The sequence below is a fragment of the Marmota flaviventris genome, chromosome 7 (assembly GCF_047511675.1).
Source record: "Marmota flaviventris isolate mMarFla1 chromosome 7, mMarFla1.hap1, whole genome shotgun sequence".
Lineage (NCBI taxonomy): Eukaryota > Metazoa > Chordata > Mammalia > Rodentia > Sciuridae > Marmota > Marmota flaviventris.
Genome location: NC_092504.1, coordinates 92,196,060 through 92,214,047, shown reverse-complemented (window position 1 = coordinate 92,214,047; position 17,988 = coordinate 92,196,060). Strand labels below are relative to the sequence as shown.

Genomic DNA, 17,988 nt, shown 5'->3' with positions numbered 1-17,988 from the left:
AGGAGTTGGAGGCCAGACTTACCAATTTAACAAGGCCCTAAGCAACTTAGTGAGATGCTGTCTCAAAAATAAATAAAGAAAAGAAAAAGGGCTAGGGATATAGTTCAGTGGTAAAGTGCCTCCAGATTCAATCCCCAGTACCAAAAAGAAAAATAAAGAAAACCAGTGAATTTGACATTCTATTAAATCCAACAAACCCTACCATTCCAACCTTAATCAATAAAGTGGGAAATATTTCAACATATTTCTGATTATTTTTTTTGGGGGGGGGGATACCAGAGATTGAACTCCGGGGCACACAACCACTGAGCAATATTCCCAGCCCTATTTTGTATTTTATTTAGAGACAGGGTTTCACTGAGTTGCTTAGCACCTCACTTTTGCTGAGGCTGGCTTTGAACTCGTGATCCTCCTGCCTCAGCCTCTGGCTTGAAAGGGGAGAGAGAAAGGGAGAGCTCTAGTACTTTATCTTCCATATTTTTTCATGTCATTGAGCAACTTGTTCTTCTGTTTTTTTAGAAATCTAAAATACATCAACTCTCCCCTGCCCCCCACAATGGGGAGATGGAACCTAGGGATACTTTACCACTGAGCTATCTCCCTAAATTGCCTGGGTTGGTCTCAAACTTAAGATTTCCCCATTTTAGCCTCCCAAGTCATTAGGATTGCAGGCCTGTGCCATCATGCTGGTGAAAATAGATTTAACTTTCACTTTACATTTAGAATAAACAGAATTCCTGCCACAGTGGATGGCTTACTTAGGAAAAAAAATACATTAAGGGGGCAGGGATGTAGCTCAATGATAGAGCTTGCTTAGCATGTGGGAGTCATGGGTTGGATCCCCAGTATGGGGCAATAAGCTTACTTTCCCCATTTCCTTTGCTGGAGCACTGTCCTCAAAACAAATTCAGGCAAAGAGTGAAAATGTATCAGTTTAAGATACAATGTCACAAGTTGGTAGGAGCTTATTTCCCACTCTAAGGAAGGAATTAAAGTTGGCTCATTTGTTTCCATTTAGTTATGGAAAGAAGACTGAAGAGAACTTGAGTCAGAATTTATTACCTACCTGCTCTGTGACGCTAAACAAATTACCTATTCTCTGACATATTCCTATTTGTGTTAAATACATGTTTCCTCATATTAAAAAAATAAAACTCCACAAGATGGGGGTTATAATAGTCTTATATATTTTAAAGATTACTGAAGGGCTGGAAGTGCAGTCCAATGGTAGAATACTTGCTTAGCACATTGAGAGGAGGAAAAAAAATTTTTTTGGTAGGATCTTAGTAGCAAAGTTTAGACTGCACTCCTGGACCTGCCATTCACTTACAGAAGACTGAGTTTAACATTTTCAATTATTATTTTTCTTTTTCATTGTTTTTTTCTATATTTTCTTTCTAATTTTTAATAACTATTTTTGAGTTTGCACTGTTGTCATCTTTAACAGCTGTCCTCATTCATCAAAATTATGACTTTATCCTTCCCCCAAATTTAAATCTAGAGAGACTCTTCTAGTTCTGGCTTTCTATTAGACAGTGCCTACTGACATTTTGTGATTTAAGGGATTCAGTATAGTTTCTTTCATTAAGATAGGTATCTTCACACTAGGATCAGCACACACCTGATAACCTCCAGCACATACTAAATATACCTTTCCCTGTAGCTCTCTCTCCCTTACATTTCCCTACCCAGCATAACTAAAGCAGGTGATCAGATGAGTGAAGACTGGGGACCCTCAATGAAATGCTCCTTTGAGATTTGTTTTTTATGTTCTAACTTACTGCGTATCTAATCTTTCTGTCAGGAACCCCTGGTTTGTGGTTAATGCCTGGACATAATTTATTCTCTTGGGAATACAAGTCATTGTGAAATGAAAGACAATTGCCTGGTGAACAACCCATGTTCAATCTAAAGACATGCCTAATTACTGATAGATCAAGGGGGTTTTCTGCCAAATAGTAATAATATTGTACTCTAGGATATATAAAACAAGAAAACAAATTTAGCAGAAGTTGTTAGCATACAGAGCTGTGGGAAACTACTTGGCTTCCCATGCTCCCGTAGGCTCTGATTTGGCATTGAATAATCTCACTGTATTTCTACACACATCATTAGAAAGTATGAAAACACTTCAGAAGATTTAAAGAAAATTGGTTATCAAATAATGGCTACTCCTTCCTTCCTTCCTTCCATCCTTCTTTCCTTTCTCTCTCCTCCATTCAGAATAACTGTAAGAAAGGAAATTTCTTAAGAAATTTCATAAGAGCCTAAAATTAGTTTAATTTCTATAGGCATTCTTTCCAGTAAGAATCGTAAAAGTTTTCTTTTTTCATGATGCAATATAATATACTCATAAACTATTGCATGGTCATTATTTGTGGAAAAGAAAAAATAAATTTATCTACTTGCCAGGATGACAGGAATTGTTTAAATATTTTAGAAAAATTTTGACATCAGTCAACTGACAGAATTTTCAAATAACAACAAAAGCCTCCAAATATTATCCACCAACTAGACTCAGGTAACTTCTAAAACTTCTTTCTCTCTACTGTTTTAGGATATCAGTCCTTCCAATTATGTTGCTCCCAGTCTTTCTTCTCCACTATAGTTAATGCATCATTCTGCAAGCAGTGGTTGCTTATCTCTTCCTTGAAGATTATATTTGTATCATTACAAGAGAATTCAGGATTTAATACACCTGAAAAATGAAAAGAGTCACAGATAGCTTGCTGGATTTTTGCCAAAGGTGTCAGGGCTTCATTATACACAGAGTGATACACATTATTTGGTCTTTGCAATGAGATGATCTGTGAATTATAATATTGTGTGTCTATGAAAAAAAAAACTTTTTTTTTTTTTTTTTTTTTTTTTTTTGCAATTGGGGATTGAACCTAGGGGCACTGAACCAGTGAGCTATATTACCTTGCAATAATCTTGCCTTAGCCTCTCCAGAAATTGGAATTACAGACCTGTGCCACAGTGCCCACTTTCTATTAAATATTATTAGCTATTAATTATAAGCATAAATACTGAATGTTTTTACTGAATTTTCACACAGTAAAGTATCCCAGTGATTTTCTAGCAGTTATACATCTGATTGCTCGCAAACCTTCTATAAGGTATAAGGTACAAGTTATAAGCCGTATCCCAGACTTTATCATAAAAATCTCAAAAAGGATGCTGGAGTTAAAGAAGTGAAACCTAATTGTGCATATTTTTTTAAAGCTCCCTAGGTAACTCTGACTTGCTTTTTTTGCAATTGTAAGGTTAAGTATGATATCATTCTGTCTATATTATACCCAAAGACCCATGCCCTATTAACAATTTCAGTAGATGGCGCTCTTTCCACCTGCCAACTTCCTTACTTGGCGGAGAGAACCCTAAGTGTTCATGGAAGTCAAGCGCAGAGCAAAGGAGCAATTCTGGCCTTTTCAGTGGCAGTGGCCAAAGTGAAGTTCAATCCCCTGTTTCTGAAAGAAGCAAGAACCATAAAATTCACTTCCATTGCATTTCCTACATTCACAGGAAGATTATATGTCTTATGTGTTCCTGAAATGAAATGTTCTCTCTCTGTTTATCAGAAAGCATAAGAATTTCAAGTTCTGTAAGGATAATATAAAGGTCAGCAAATTGGAAAACCAGTCCAGGTTTACCCTAGGAACTATTCCATCTATGGCATATTTGAATGAGAGCATCAGGGAAAGGCTAATGGTACAACTACTCAGGTGGGTACTCACTCCTGCAAGATGACTATCGATAGGCCTAAACTGGACAAAGACCACCCAAAACTTCATTCACAAAACTTAGTTCTGAATGCTTGTCTTGTTTACACGCTATATGTCCTTGAGTAAGCCACAGTCTCACTTTTTATACTTACATGATAAGAATTATATTAAAAGGTCCTTGAACACAAAGCTGAATCTCACCAAGTAGGAAAAAAGAAGAGCAAATGCAAGACAAAAGCAATTGAGAAGATGCAGGAATAAAGTAATCTTATATCAAACTCCCATCAAAAAACTGCTAAAATGAAGAGAGAAGGATGCAATTCACTTTTGCCAGACCAATATTGAAAACAAATAGTAGAACTTTGCAAATGATTTGTTAGTGTGGTAATACGTATGTTAAAGTGGTTGAGAGGGAGGGCTGTGGTATCACATTTGTTTATTATACAAATTTACCATTCTTCCAAAGGATTCAAGCAGGCCAACTTCCTAGCAGTAAATTAGAAACCAAAGTCCCACACTAAGTATAGATTTAGGTAAAAGAGTTTACATAATATATAGCAATACACACACACACACACACACACACACACAGGTATGTATATATAGCTTTAAAGTCAGACAAACCTAGACATAGACAATTGTTCCAGCTCATTAATTCCACTCATGTTACTAAAAAAAATAATTCTCAATGAGATATTACCTACCTTACTCAGTTGCAACAATCATTAAATTAAAAGAGATAATAAATGTAAAACGAATGTCTCAAATGTTTGGTGCATAGTCAGTATTTAACAAATATCTCTGAAGTGTTAAGAAAAAATAAATGTAGATGCTGAGATCTATTTATTTATTTATTTGCTTTTTTTTTTTTTTTTTTGGAGCTGGTGATTGAACCTAGGGCCATTCTACTACTGACCTACAACCCTATCCCTCAATTTTCTTAAAAATTTTGAGGTAGGGTTGTATGAAGTTACCTGGACTAGACTCTCACTTGTGATTTTCTTGCCTTAACCTCCTGACTCACTGGAACTACAGGTGGGCACCACTGCACCTGGCCATATACTTATATTTTTTGAAAATAGAAAATTATTGTGAGTTTTGAAGAGAAACTCATGTATCACTCAGTATTAGTAATCATGAGAAAAACTTAGAGATGAATAGGAAAAAATATTAGGTTAGCTTTTTTTTTTTAAGTCTGATATTTGAGATGTGCACCTTTGTTTACAAGCTTTATAAACTTGAGTGAGTCACTTGATCTCACTTTTCATACTTATAGAAATTATAGGGGCTGGGGTTGTGGCTCAGTGATGGAGCATTCGCCTAGCACAGGCGAGGCCCTGGGTTCGAGCCCAGCACCACATAAAAATAAACAAATTAATTAAAGATACTGTGTCCAACTACAACAGAAAGTTAAAAAAATATATATTAATTATCATTTTGAATATGGCATAAGGTTTTAAATATTCGTAATGGTGTACATAAATGCTTTAAAATCTATGAAGTCCTATGTAGATATAAATGGTACTAAAGTAATTAGTAATAGCAAAAATTTATTTACTATTGAAGTTCATCATTGAAAATTTACACTCAAAGTGAGATATTATAAGTGAGTTAGCAAATTTGGATTAGAATAAAAAGAGTGGTTACTGAATTGTTAAATCAAAATCTGAAGAGAAAAGATGTTCCCCAAATTTATGATCAACATTAGCAACATAGTTGTAATACTTTGGGAGGAATTCTCATGATATTTGTCCCAATAATGATCTTACGTGTCTTTTTACAGTGTTTTTGGCAATATCTTAACAAGATTAGACTTGAGTTTCATTCTTCGTCCCCACTAAATTGGTACACATGCTGGGCAGAGTGTGCACATGTGTGATCCCAGAGACTTAGGAGGCTGAGGCAGGAGGATTGAAAGTTAAAAGCCAGCCTAAGAAATTCAGTCAGGCTCTATACAACTTAGGAGACCCTCTTTCGAAATTTAAAATAAATAAGTAGGGCTGGAAACTTGTCAAGTGCCCCTGGGTTCAATCCCCATGTAACAAAAACAAAAACAAACAAACAAACAAACAAAAAATGCTGCACACACTGGATAGCTCCTGATTTGAGGATACGATCGTACAATTTATATGTGCTCTTTTAAACTTTCTAAATTATATAAGGATAAATTAGCTAGATCAAATCAGATCCGGAAAAAAGCAAGTAGAAATCATATTAAGAAAAGAGATACTATCAAGGCTCTCATGATATTATGATACCTGACTTTAGGCAACAATACTTTTTATTAATAATAATAATAATTTATACAAATAAGTTAGAGTTACATATGTTTCATCTATTGAAGCTTTCTTTAAATTAGCATTCTATGTTAAATGCATACCTCAGTATGTTGTGCAGTAATATCACCAAACTAAAGAATCAAGACGGCCCCTTCACAGCAACAAATGCAATACTTTTTGAAGGTCAATTGCCTTTTAACCATGCAAAGAATCTTTATCCTGTTTTACTTCAGAAATATGTTTTTAGAGATGAGAAACAACAGGCCATGATTTAATGTTTCTGTTAAACTACCATATTTTTTTTCAAAGCACTATGTATCGCAATATTGCTTTTCTCTTTTTTTTTTCTATTAAAAAGAAAACCAAGTCCTTAAAGAAAATTTTCTATTCTGCAACTGGGAGGAAATTAAGAATGTACCTGTTTTTTTTTTTTTTTTGTTTTGTTTTTTTTTTGTGTGTGTGTGTGTGTTGTTGTTGTTGTTGTTACAATGCAAAAGGGAGGGGGCATTGCAAAGCAAACTGCTGCTGTCTGCTCTTTAATGGACAGCAACAGACACCAAGTTGCTTCTACCCTAAGAGGCCTGGTGACTGAGCAACTGAATTAGACAGCAGATGCCCAGGCCAATCAAGTCAGTTTTCTTACACAGAATAGTACGTCATGGAGTTTGTTCTATTAGTCTTTTTTCTCTGTAAAGGAAGCAAGAATTTCTCTGTGTGGAAACAGTGTTGCTATTTCTAGGTTAAAAAAAAAATGGCAAGGAATTTGACAATTGACTGTAAATATGTTTTAAAAATACATTATTCACACCTAAAGGAGAAGGAATCTCAAGTATGCATACAATTGATAAAAGCTGGCTCTGAATTACTCCTACAAATGTGCATTAATGTCCAGTAAAAAACTGATTATTCACACTATATCCCTTCTTTCCTGGAAACAGCAACTAAGAAATAAGTTCTTTTGTTGTTGTTTTTAATTAACAAAACATGGCAAATATTTTAATGTAAAGATCTTCAAAATTTTACTTTTGCTGTTGAAGCCCCAGTGTCCAACAGGAGTAATCTACTTCCTTTTAAATTAATAAAAGACATGGTGGTTAAGGGTAGGGTGGGGTTTCAGAGAAAGAAGTTGGCAAGAAAATGTTCAGAGCCTCTTACAAAACCAACTGCCAGCCAAATATGACTCCAGATAGACAAAAACCACCTGTTTCAACTGATATTTTATTTTATTATTTTTATGTTACTAGGGAATGAGTCCTGGGGTGCTCTACTACTAGGTTGCATCCCCAGCCACTATTTTAATTTTATTTTGAGACAGGGTCTCACTATATTGCCCAGGTTAGACTCAAACTTGCAAATCTCCTGCCTCAGCCTCCCAAATTGCCGAGATTACAGGACTGCACCAATGTGCCCAGCCAAATAGAGATTTTAAAAGATAAAATGAAGCTGGGCATGGTGGCATATGCTTGTAATCCTAGCAACTCGGGAATCTAAGGCAGGAGGATTGCAAGGTAGAGGCCAACCTAGACAACTTAAGTGAGATCCTGTCTCCAAATGAAAAATAAAAAGGGTTGGGAATGGAGTTCAGTAGAAAAGCACTCCTAGATTCAATCTCTTCAACTGCAAAAAGGGGGAAAAAATGAGATGACCTCAATTATTCTTTTCCTAATTATAATACAAATAAAGGAACATAAGATACTTATATCAAATACATGTATATATTTTTCATATTTTATTAAACATATTAAGCATAGGCATAGCTGGGTGTATAATCTCAGTGGTTCAGGAGGCTGAGACATGAGGATCATGAGTGCAAAGCCAGTTTCTGCAAAAGCAAGACACTAAGCAACTCAATGAGACCCTGTCTCTAAATTGTCTCTAAATAAAATACAAAATAGGGCTGAGGGTGTGGCGTAGAGGTTTAGTGCCCTTGAGTTCAATCCCTGGTACCAAAAAAAAAAAAAAAAAGGAAAAAAAAAGGCATAATTACTTATATATTCCTATAGTCAGTCAAGAAAACACCTGGATGCACATGGTTTGCTACTGGTAATAGTTAACATCTACCTGAGCACTTACCTGGTATCTTAGTCCTCACAACTACCCATTGTTTTGCAAACTGTTAAATGGATGAAGAAACTGGCACAGAGTTAAGTAGCAGGGTCAAAGTCACACAGTGGGCAAGAAATGGAGACAGTATTCACTCAGTCTGTCCAACTCCAAAGTCCATGCCTTCAACATTTCTGCAATACTGTGCACTACCTATGTCTTGGTCTTGGGAAACTGCTCTTCCTGGACTTGAAAATACAAATTACAAGAAAACCTTAAAATATTTTAGGATTTAAAGTGCATGAACAATTGTCAAGACCTCAATGACACATTAGTTAACAGCTGAAAATTTAAATTAGTATGAAATGCTTAGAAAATAAACACTTTAAAAAAATCTTAGCCTCGCAAAAGCAGCAATTCAATTGTTTCAAAAAGTACTACACAATGTTTCATTAGGACACACTTTAAGAATTCTTAGTAACAATGTGACATGTAGAAAGAGTTCCCTTTTTAAATACTTTTTTTTTTTTTTTTTTTTGGTATTGGGTATTGAACTCAGGGGCACTCAACCACTGAGCCGCATCCCAGCCCTATTTTGTATTTAAAGACAATTTATGGACAGGGTCTCACTGAGTTGCTTAGTGCTTCACGTTTGCTGAATTTGGCTTTGAACTTGCCATTCTCAAGTCTCAGCCTCCCGAGGCACTGGGATTACAGGCATTTGCCACCACACCCAGACCCTTTTAAAATACTTTACAAGGAGGAAATATACTGATTTCATAAAAATTGGGGTAAGGCCCTGCTCCCCGCCCCACCCTTTCCTTCCGTTCTTTCTTTCAAGATGCAGCATAGATTTTGTATGCCTGAGGCTGGATATCCCGCTTTGTTGCTCAGGCTAGTCCAGAACCCCTGGCCTCAAGCCACCCACCTATTTCAACCTTGAGAGTAGCTGGTACTACAGGTGCATACTACAACATGGATAAAGGCCTCACTTCTGAAGAAATTACTGTGGCTGTGGCTATGGCTCATTGGTAGAAACGTTGCCTATTAGAATATGTTAGGCCCTGGGTTCCATCCCCAGACAGGAGTGGGAGTGTGGTGGGGTGGTCTTAGAGTTAAGTTACAGACCAAAAAAAAAAAAAAAACCAAACCAAACCAAAAACAAGTGTGCTACACACAATGGAATTAGTGCTGATTTAAGGTTATTGTAATTACAACTGATCACCTAAAAGATGTATTCAAATTACCTATTTAAAATGTAAATGTCACTAATATGAAAATTACTTGAAAGGGCATTTTCCAAAAACTACTATCTGATATGACTCATGCAAGCTTTGTTCTTTATCTAGTCTTCAAAAAAAAAAAAAAAAAAAAAAAGCTAATGGTTAGAAAAAGAGCATTAAAATGAGAAGTAAAACTACTCAGCAATAGAAAAGAAAAACTGTCAGTGGAAGGGCGTTCTTACAGAGTACCAAATGTCAGGGGAAATCGAACCTTGGTCATTCGGAATTTAAGTGTTTATGGAACAGTTTCTTCATTAATTGTACAAGTGGAAATTTCCTCAAAATAGAGGAACTTAACGGAGGCAACTGTAGCATCTGAAAGTGCACGGTTATTTCTTACTAGCGAGAAGTAGAGGGTTACTGGTGAGAAACTCAGCTTGGATCCCTGAGACTCCCTCCCCTTCGTAGCCCACGTGGCGAAAGTAAACAGAAGGTGGGCCGGGGCGGGGAGGAACAGGACTCGGTCAATTTCCTAATTTGTCAAGTCTTTAAAAATACAGGCCCCTAAAGCACTAAGGGCATGCCCTTGGTGAAAATGAGGAGTGTTTCTGCTGAACAAGATTAAGGCGACAAGGAAGGGAGAATGTCACCGTAGAAGCAAGTGAACCTAAAAGGCGATGGGGTGCGGGCTTGGGAGGAGAAGGTAGATGGCACCAGGGTGTGTGTGAGAAAGGTGCCAGTGGGTGTGGTGGAGGAAGGGGTCCATCAGGGATGTGTACTGGGATACCTGCAAGGAGGTGAGGAGCAGGACCTATGGGGTGCGCGTGGGCGCGGATACTTCTAATGGGGTGATGGAGCTTGGGACCAACAAAGTTTCAGGAAATTTGCGATCTTACATGCACGTCCATGCGCTGTGGCCACCTCTCCCTTGAGTCCTCCCTGAGCCTTCTCCTGGGAGTAGACACAGTGCCAAGAGTGGGGAGCAGGGTAGGGAGTCCACTAGGGCAGAAGACCCAGGTGGAGGCCTAGCCGAGGGTTCTGGGTCCCCGGGGGGCTGGACCCTCCCCTGCACTCTGCCCTGGTCCCCCCTCCCCGCCCCCACCCCTCGCTCATCCGGGCGCACGGCTCCCCCCTTCTTCTAGCACCGAGTGAAGGCAGCTCTGGCCTGGGCTGCGCACCCCCATTGTACAGCCCCCGAGCTTTTCTGCGGGACGCCTTGGGCGGGGGATTGACTCCCTGGGAGCTGGAGCTGAGGGCTCCAGGGCAGCGGCAGAGGCCGGGGCGGAGCTGGTGGAGATCCGGGCGGAGGAGGAGAGCCGGGCACCGGAGGAGGAGGAGGAGGAGGAGGAGGAGGAGGAGAGGAGGAGGCTCGTGCTGAGGAGAGCCGGAGGCAGCGGCAGCAGCGGCGAGAGCTCTGGCGGCCACCGCCGCCTCCTCGCCAGCGCCGCGCGCCCAGCCCCGGCTCGCATGCGAGTCACGTCCGCCCCCTCGGCGCGGCCGCCCCGAGACGCCGGCCCCGCCGAGTGATGAGAACAGACGTCAAACTGCCTTATGAATATTGATGCGGGGGCTAGGCTGCTTTCGTAGAGAAGCAGAAGGAAGCAAGATGGCTGCCCTTTAGGATTTGTTAGAAAGGAGACCTGACTGCAACTGCTGGATTGCTGCAAGGCTGAGGGACGAGAACGAGGTCAGAGCGCTTCTCTTTTGCCGCGAAACTCTCCTTTTCCTCTCTCCCTCGCTTTCTCTTGGGCTTCCAGGGACTGGGGAGCAAACCTGGTAGTGTCACCCACAAATACCAAGAGGGAAGAGGGAAGCTTCACAAATTACTGGAGCTTCTTCAACATGGCTGACAAATATAGTTTTAATTCCCCCCCACCCCTTTAAACCTGTAGTTCTGTGTCTCTTCTCTCTCCTACTCATGCTCGATCCCTCCTTCTCCAGAAAACTTACCTTTGTACGCTGACCAGCCGGTTTCCCGGCCTTTTATCCTCAGGAAAGTGATTTTTCTTTCTTTGCTTTCCTTTTTAAAATAGTTCAGCTTTGGGGGGCACTACTTTTCCCTTTAATCCTCTTCCCCTATTTCTTTCGGGGAAGTCAAAGGAGTCTCTGGTTTATCCTAAACCACCCTGGGGAGAAACACGCACGGGGTGTTTTTGGACCCGTTTATCTGCTGTAGGGTTTGGGTCTGGGTCTTTGGTTTGTGTCTGCTGCTCCCTACCCCCTCGTCCCCCTCCTGGGAAGTGCACTAAGCGAATGTCACCGGGAGTGGAATTGGAATACACTGAGTGGAGTTTTGTTTTTTCTTAAGTCCGCGCGTTTTGTTAGTGGCGCTGAGTCAAAGAGGAAAGAATAGTTTCTCTGGTTCCCCAAACAAGACCAGAACCCACTTTTCTCAAGGTCCAGAAGCTCTGCGTGGGCAGCGCCTTCCAGTCTGGGAAATGTGTGTGAGAGAATTTGTGGGCAAATCTGTGTCCTGGCTTTGTGCTTCTCCCGAATCAGCTTCGATCGGTTCCCTGGTAAGTGACAGGCAGACACAAAGGCAGGCGCAGGCCCGGGGAGGGGGGCGGGCAGGGGGGGGGGGGGCGAAGCGTTGAGAGTTGGTAGACTGCAAGGTCAGGGGCGCCTAAAGAAATGAAACCCAATCCCAGCAGAGGAGTGGAAAGCAGATTTGTAACAGTCCCATCCAATTTTTCTCTCTTGGCTTCTCTCTTTTCTTTGGTCTTTATCTTTCTGCCTTTCTCTATGCGGTCTGGGTGTCCCTCTCTCTTCCCTCTCCCCTCTCTCCTCTTCCCTCTCTTCTCTCTCCTCCACACGCACTCCTCACTCACATCTTGCTGAGTCTTTTCTCTGGGACTGCTTGCCCAATGTTATGGAGCTAACGGGTTTCTAAGGAGAGAGTTTTCTATCTATGACAAAGTGTGGCCTGAATAGACTCCTGGGAAGGTCGAATAAGAAATACGTGTTATTTGCTGGTTATTGACATGATGATATACTTTTAATGCATTAGGTGATTTCCTTCCCTCATCTAATGTTTAGAATTTGAAGCAAGGGTTATATTCAAATTGATTGTTTAAATTTTAGTGAGATGTTTCTGTGTTTGCCTGTCTAGGGAATAGAATACATACATAAATTTAAATCTCAAATCATACATTGTACTTTTCCCACTCCAGTTAGGGATTATACTGGCAAAGTCCAAATCCAAAAATAGTCATTAACAAATGATCCAACGTAGGAATAATGTTATATGTTAGGAGAAAAAGATATTGATGTGGTTTGGTTTTGTTTAAGACTGTGGGTATTGTTGCCTGGCTAATGAAATCATTACATTTGCATTTTAATTGAAAGTTGAAATACTAAAGGGAAGTTATATTCTTTTACATGTTTGCATGTGTGTTTTACAATAGATTTGGAATAGAATATAAATTTCAACAAAATATTGATTTTTTTAAAAAAAATGTTATTAAGCAGAGAAGCATTAATGAAGCATTGCAGAGCTAAACTTAAGTTCAGGAGGCATTTATTAAATTGACATTTGGTGGATAGAAGGAAAAGCATAATAATGGACATTGCTGTGTAGATCAGATTTCCAAAACTACTTATCCTTAGTAGTTCAGTTTGTAAGTGTTTCTATTCAGATCTTTAAAAAGTGGCTAAGTTTGCTTTAATCATTCATACTAGAGGTTGTTTCATATGATTACAAGGGAGAAGCATTACTCATCTCTGTGGCGTAGAAGCGGTTCATTGGTTAGTTCTTATTTGCCCTAAGTCAATAAAAAAAACACTGAGGAATTTTAGCTTAAATGTTTACTGTTTGTTGAGAAAACTATGGTTAATTATTTCAGCAATTCAGAATTAAAAAGAAATAATTTGTTTTGCTAACAGACTAGTATCTAACTACTTTTTGTGGACAACTTTTAAAATATTTTGATACTTAGTTTTCAAGCTTTTTAACTCATAATAGATATAGTGTTTCCCGCTCAAATCAATAAATTAGAATACTCTCATTGATTAATAATTTTGATTGTGACAATTGCAGTTCTTTACTATTATTAAACTTAGTCTCTTGTTACTTTATACATCCTACTTTTATACTGAAAATGGTTGCTGGTAATATTACTGAAGGGGTTTCAATGAGTATGAGGAACAGCTATATATATTATTTCCCAATCTGAATAAAAGTAACAATTTCAAATAATTTACAATAAAAGACATAATCTCAGCTCTTCATTTATCATACGTGATACCACTTGGGTGCTTAAAAAATTCCATAGGTCATTCTTGGTTTGTTAAATTTAGGAGAGATAATGACAATAACAAGATAAACAGCATTTATAAAATTACAGTATTGTTTCACTTATTTTCTTATTGAACTAATCATTAATGCAAAATTAATTTGGAATGAAGGAAGTTACTTTCTTTAAATTCATATATTTGCTAATATCTATCTCTATCTCTCTCTCTCTCTCTCTTTGTCTCTCTCCCTCCCCCCCCCCTCTGTGATGGGGATTGAACCCAGAACTTTGTGCATATGAGGCAAACACTCTACCAACTGAGCTGTATCCCCCGCCCACTAATCTCTTTTTAAGGCTTTCATTAGATCTGCTATTGTTTTGGTCTATGCCAGGAACCAGAGGGTTTGATATGGTTTTGATGCAGTGGCATATGGTTTTAGGTATCGACAGGTCAACATTACTTCCAGAACAAGTGAAATGCACCTGCTGGACTTGTTATGACACACCTCCAAACTCCTTATTGGGCATTAGATTTGTATTAGGTGACAAAAACTGGACTCTGTTTTGGTTTCACTTGTTGAAGTTAGAATTTCTCTGGCAATTAATTCCTCCAGGACTCCACCCACACACAGTATTGTAAGCCAAGTGTCACTATTGAAATGTATTTCCTTATTTGCTGACTTTATTAAGAAGTCCTTCTTATGATTCACAGGCACACCTAGCAGAAACTCTGCTTTCCATCCTGCCCTAGTCCAAGTTAGTAAATTTTTATCAAATTACCTTGAAATAGCCCAGGGTGTTGGCACTCACCTATAATTTTAGTGCCTCAATAGACTAAGGCAGGAGGATAGCAAGTTCCAAGCCAGCTTTAGCAATTTAGTGAAGCCCTGCCTCAAAATTAAAAATAAAAGGGGACAGGGATGTAGCTTAGTGGTAGATTACTGGGTTGAATACCTAGTAGTATAAAGAAAAAATGAAAAAAAAATACCTTGAAAGAAAGCGTCTTTGAAAGTTGTGGATGTATGACATTGTAGAATGAAAAAAATTAATATGTATGTGTACACACACACACACACGTACTGGGGATTGAACTCAGGGGCACTCAACCACTGAGCGACATCCCTAGCCCTATTTTATATTTTATTTGGAAATAAGGTCTTACTGAGTTGCTTAGTGCCTTGCTTTTGCTGAGGCTAACTTTGAACTCATGATTCTCCTGTCTCAGCTTCCCCAGCAGATGGGATTACAGGCATGTGCCACCATGTCTCGCTAGAATGTGAATATTTTAGAATGTCTGATATTTAGAAAATATTAGATTTGCCATATTTGTTTTTATGCTGTATTTGTTGCTAATACAAATTCTACTGGTTTTGTTTTAATAGAATTTTATAATCTTTCCCAGCTATCTCAAATTGCTGAAGGGAATCTTAGTTTTGTAAATAACCAGGTAAACTGTTAAAACATCTGTGTTTCCTAACATAGGGACATGCAAAAACTTTGGACCAGCTGCAGTATTGTTTCATCAAAATAACACTTTCTTAATAATTATGGCACCATTGCAAAGTAGTTCCTTTGAGGGCTGAGAGCAAGTAATAATATTGAACCCAGGGGTGATTTGCCACTGAACTAAATCCCTAGCCCTTTTTATTTTTGGAGACAGTTTCGTGAAGTTGCTGAGGCTAGCTAGCCTTGAACTTGAGATCCTCCTGTGTGATACCATGCCTGGCTGCATAGTAGTTCTTAGGGATAGCATTGGCACTGAAGACAGCAGCAGGAAAATATCTCCCAAGCCAAATTTACAATTGGAGTCTGAACTGTCGGAGAGTCTAGTTGCCAAGTGGAGCTGGTGGTTATCTTGGAAACTGTGCTGAAGAACACAACCACAAGTGATTTAGCCAAATACACAGCATTTACTTGGTCTAGGGCTCCAATTTCTATTTCAGCTCACTGCCAAAACTCAGTGACATTATTGAATGAGGTTATACAGTAAGTCTGTTGGTTGGTGAATAGAAGGGCTGAATAGAAGGGTTCCAGGGGGGAGAAGATGAAGTGAGAGCACATGAATCATAGTGACCACAAGCAAAAAAGATGTGTACATAGTTGATTTTTTCCAGCATTATTCTGATTCTGTTGTACATTGCAAAGAATTCTTGACATAGGGGAATCTTTTCTCAATTAAATTTGATGAATTGATAAAACTGATAGTGGATTTTTTCAGCTTTGATTTATATTTTCTTCATGTTTCTTTAAATGGAGTTAAGTATGTCATGCTGAAGGAAGTAGAAATAGTAAGTAAATTTTAAATATTTTCATGGAAAAACAAATTTAATTATAATAGCAACCAATCTGCAGTTTTCAGAATTTGGATCCCAGTGTTTTATACTCATTGCAGGTAATTACTCAAAACTGACTTGAAATCAGTCTAAGTAATCTGAGAATTAAAATAAGAGATGAGTGAACTGGAGCAAAGTATTTATGAAGGACAGTTTAGGACATAAAACAAATTGTTTGCTTCATTAAAGTACTGCAGATGTTCCTTTTAAATTAGATTTCTTTCAGTCTGTTGAAAACAGTTACTGGTTTGTATATTTTTATATTCCCTAATAGAACCTAGTGAAAAATATGTAATCTATTCTCAAAACAGAATAGAAAAATAATATGAGGTCTTGTTAGTGGTAATGATAGTAGGTAGTGATGGTATATTTTACATATATATATATATATATATATATATATATATATATATATATTATTTTTTAATTTTTTTTTACTAGAGGAGGGATTGAACCTGGGCTGCTAAACCACTGAGCCACATCTCCTGCCCTTTTTTATTTTGAAATAGGGTCTCACTAAGTTGCTTAGGACCTCACTAAATTGCTGAGGCTGATCTCCAACTTGTGATCTTCCTGCCTCAGCCTCCCAAGTCACTGAGATTATAGGCAGGTACCACTTCGTACAGCCAATTTAATGTTTTTAATAAACTTAAACTGGTATCAGATATTTCAATTGAATTTTATTGAGATAGTTATAGATTCATATGCAGTTATATAAAATAATGTAGAGAGATTCCATGAACATTGCCCAGTTTCTCCCAGTGGTAACATATTACAACCAGGAAACTGATATTAATACAATGTACCAATCTTTCCCCCCCTGCATTGCCAGGGCTAGAACCTAGGACCTCGTACTGCTATCCAAGCACACTACCACTGAGCTACATACCTAAGCCTCGACTACCAATCTTACAAAGATTTTCTCAGTTCAGTTTGTACTCATTTATTAATGTATTCTGTACCATTTTATTATATGATCATATATTTTAAGCCTTTTCCCCTCTGAAAACATAAGTTTAGCATAATTCTATTTCATCAATCATATGATTGTGTTATTCTTTTGTATCAAAATGTGTATCAGACTGTGTTTTTAAGTTTTTTTTTTCTTTATTGCATAGTATGGCTTATCAGTTATTCTGATGTTTTGTGACACTAAGTTGATGCCATTTAATTCTTGTGACTCTCTATATAGGTAATGTTAGTATTTTCTTTAAGGATGAGGAAACTAAATCACAATGAGTTTAATGGCTTGTCTTCATGCAGTCAAATGTGCGGTTTAGTCAGGATTTGAATATAGGAAGTTTGTTTCTAAAGCTAGGTCTTTTAATGAGTATGCTGTACTGCCTTGTTATCAGTAATAAAATTTTAACTATAATGTAGGCTATATAGGGAAAGTCATGGAGACTTAAAATCCATCAGTGGCCCATGCAAAAACTTGTACCCAAATATCCATAGTAGTGTGATTAACAATTATCAAAAAGTGTAACTGGACGTGATGGCATATGCCTATAATGCCAGTGAACCAGGAGATTGAGGCCAGCCTCAGCAACTTAATGAGACTGTCTCAAAATAAAAAATAAAAATAAAAAGGGCTGGGGATATGGCTCAGTGGTAGAGAACACCTGGGTGCAATTCCCACTATTGCCAAAAAAAAAAAAATCAATTCATGAATAGATGAACAATCTGTGGTATATCCATATAGTGAAATATTATTTAACAATGAAAAGGAGTGAATGACTGATGCTATGACAGCTGAACTTTAAAAGAAGTTACAAAAGGCCACATATTGTTTGGTTTTTTGTCATGTCCAAAATAGACAATTCTTAAGAGATTGAAAATAGATTATTCCTGGGGACTGGTAAAGGGAGAATGGTTGTTAATAGATATGGGGTTCCTTTGGGGAGTGATGAAATGTTTTATAATTAGATAGTAATGGTTGTACAACTCTATGAATATACAGAAAAAAAAACTCTGAATTGTGTACTTTTAAAAGGATAAATTTTGCTTCATGTGAATTATAGTTCTGTAAAACTATTACTTAAACATGAACAATTGAATTGAGATACTTTCTGAAAGCCAAATATCTTATGTATAATGTTGTACAAGAATTGTAGATAATATTTTAATAGAATGGGTCCAGGCATCTCTTTCTA

The 17,988-nt window shown here is 38.0% G+C and overlaps 1 protein-coding gene across 1 annotated transcript in view; it reads left to right on the top strand.

Annotated features, from left to right (window-relative positions):
• The first annotated feature begins 10,670 nt into the window (after positions 1-10,670).
• Tet2 (tet methylcytosine dioxygenase 2) overlaps positions 10,671-17,988 on the top strand; it is a 131,280-nt gene continuing 123,962 nt past the window's right edge. The window contains exon 1 of the mRNA XM_027935471.2: positions 10,671-10,957. The gene's annotated coding sequence lies outside the window, so the exon portion shown is untranslated. The remainder of the gene's footprint in view (positions 10,958-17,988) is intronic.